This window comes from Camelus ferus, chromosome 15 (assembly GCF_009834535.1).
Source record: "Camelus ferus isolate YT-003-E chromosome 15, BCGSAC_Cfer_1.0, whole genome shotgun sequence".
In the NCBI taxonomy this organism is placed as follows: Eukaryota; Metazoa; Chordata; class Mammalia; order Artiodactyla; family Camelidae; genus Camelus; species Camelus ferus.
The window spans coordinates 49685497-49688573 of NC_045710.1; positions in this window are offsets into that span (position 1 = coordinate 49685497).

Below are 3077 nucleotides of genomic sequence, written 5' to 3' on the forward strand. Positions count from 1 at the left end.
CCAAACCAACACCAAATTGTATTCTAGGGAACAAGAATATGAGGAAAATAAAGATGAGGCTTAGGGAATAGGAAGCTATATGGGCAGCATATCTTCCTACTCCCTAACCTTTTATCACTAATTTTTAATTTATGAGACCTTGATTATAATGTTTAGGCAAGCAAAAGAATCCATAAATGGCTGTTATTTGTTAAGACTGCAGAAAACGATTTACATTAGGGGAAAATAAGTTTCTAACTGAAAGGCCGCTAAGTATGGTTGAGCAGGGTGTGCACTGTTCATCTCCAGGGGGCACTATTCTCACTGTAGTCCAGGTGATTGTCACTCTTTGGGATTTGTATTACTTACACAGTCTTCACCACAGTGTACACAACTTGTACACAATTCCAAGCATCATTATGGCTTCGTAACCGGGGCAATCAATTCTTCCCAGTGGAACGAAGGTGTCACTTACCAAAGCGGATGTTTAGAATCTAGGGATAGACATTACATCTGAACCTCTCTGGCTTAGAAATCATGCTCAGGCCCTTTCAGCATAGTAATAAGCAAAGTCACAAGGGGCTGAGCCCCAGAGTGACAGACACTGTCCTCAGTGGTGTGGATGACGGAATGTAGAACTGTCAGTCCCATTTGAAGGACATGAGAAGCTGGAAAAAAAGACTGCTTGGAATTTACCCAGGATTCCAATTTAGAGTGGGGAGAAAAACAAAAACTGTAAAAGAATCATTTGTGGGAGAATGAGGAGAGTATATATAAAGGGGGGAAATGGCTTCTTGCATCATGTGACCGACAGCAAGTCAGGAAAATAAAGCATTAAATCTGAAAAATCTAACACCCTTTTGGTTAAAAAAAAAAAAAATAGAAGGAGGACGAGAAAGGTGAGAACCTTACACTCAGGTGGAGACCACAGTACTAATTTAAGGAAAGTTGCTAAGTGTCTCTTGTAGACACACACAGACACAGACCCACATACAGTGGCTAAAATCCTACCAATGGGAGATGGCTTTCAAAAACAGAATGGGGAACTTGCTTAGATTAAAATAACAACCAGTTTCCCAGTGCTAGTTGGTGGACATTAGAGAAAGCTAAATAGAGCATTCACGTAAGTTCCAGTGGATTTTAGGTGAGGCCTACTATGGACACGCCCTCCTCCACCCCTAACGGCCACCCCATGTCACCCTTAGGGCAAAAAGAAAACCACAAAAGGACTTATTTAAAATTTCAGGTTCCACTTCATGTTCTACTCTGAATAAGGAGTTTCAGACCTGCTTAGGGTGCTGCTTCCATGTTCATTGCAGCATTATTTACAATAACCAAGATATGGAAGCAACGTAAGTGTCCATCAATGGATGAATGGATAAAGAAGATGGGACACACACACACACACACACACCTGAAATACTACTCAGTCATAAAAAAGAATGAAATCTTGGCATTTGTGACAACATGGATAGACATTGAAGGTATTAGGCTGATTGAAATAAGTCAGAGATAGACCAATATAGTATGATTTCACTTATATGTGGGATCTAAAAAACAAATGAAAAAAACGAACAAGCAAAATAAAACAAAAAACAAACTCTTACATACAGAGATCAGATTCATGGTTACCAGAGGGGAAGAGGGTAGGGGGAAGGGGGAAACGGGGGAAGGGGGTCAGCTGTGTGGTCATGGATGGTAACTAGTCTTGTGGTGACGGTCACTCTGTAAAGCAGAGAGAGGCTGACCTATAAGCTGCATGCCTGAAACTTAGAAAAACAAAACAAAACAAAACTCCATAGCGTGAATTAGGAGACGGCACAGAGGAAAAGGTGGAGGGAAAAGGAAGTGAGAAGAAGCTTAGTAACAAAAATAAACTCCACTTCCAATGATGGCCCTCAGTGATTTTGGCTCAGCTTCAGGGCAAAAGGAAGGTAAATTAAGATTTTACTGGAGGAGAGAAATCAGGGTGGGAGGAGAGTGTTTATGATGCCACATTTGCTACTGGACTTGGTTAGAGTCGCATTAAGTTTCGGAGGAAAGATGCACAAGAGTGTTTCTGGGGACGCTGGGTGATACGGCCCATCTGTCACTTACTATGTTTGCAACACATCTGAGTATTGGCTTCTTTGTCCCTAAAATGAGAATCAGAATGTCCATCTCTTAGGATTGTTGTAGCACTCGAAAAATACCTGTCAGTCCCCTGGCCCGTGTGGGCACTCAACAGATCCTAGTTTCCTTTCTTCTGACCCCTAAAATTAGCCTTGCCGATTAGAAGTCCCGATCACGCACTGACACCACAACACTTCTGATCCAGACTAACTAAGGACAAAAATCCCTCCTCCCCTCAAGAAGGTGGAGCTGGGATGAAAATCAGGGACTATGATCCCTAACCCTGCCCTCCACAATGATTATTTCTCCCATTCATTTTTACACCCTGTATAACCAACTTGCCAGAGTTATTCAGCACAGCTGATCGCCTGAGTCTGCCCTCTCTCCCTTTGAGAGCGTACTACCTATAGCTTGATAAATCCTCACTTTACTTTCTTGACCTCCGTGTCTCTGAATTCTTTCTGTGATGAGACAAGAACCTAACCACCGGCTGCGAAGGCTCTGTAGCAATGGCTTTGAACTTTTTGTCTGTGTCAGAACAGCCTTTGGAATCCCTTCCCTGAACATGAGCTTGAGCCTCAAAGTCAGGGATTCTGACTTCATCACTGGGCAGAGGGGCCTGTAGATTTGCACTTCTACATTTTTTTTTTAATCAGATGGGTAATTTTAATCAACAGTAAAGTTAAAAACTAAAAACTAAAAACTACCAATAAACTGTGTGAATCCCCACCGCCTCTAGTGTAGACATTGAATTAATAGCCATGCTTAAAGGCCTTTCAAGAACTGGCCCCCACTTGCCTTCCTAACTGATTTGTCCCTTGCCCCCTGACCACTCCAGACATCTGCCCTCTCCCTGGTCCTTGGGAGACCGGGACACTTCTGAAGCCTCCTCCTGCTCATGCATCCCCAAGTTCTAGAACCCTCTCGATTCCCTGTCTCTTTGGCTCCCTCATTCTTATTCCTCCTTGGCCCAGCTTAATGCCTTG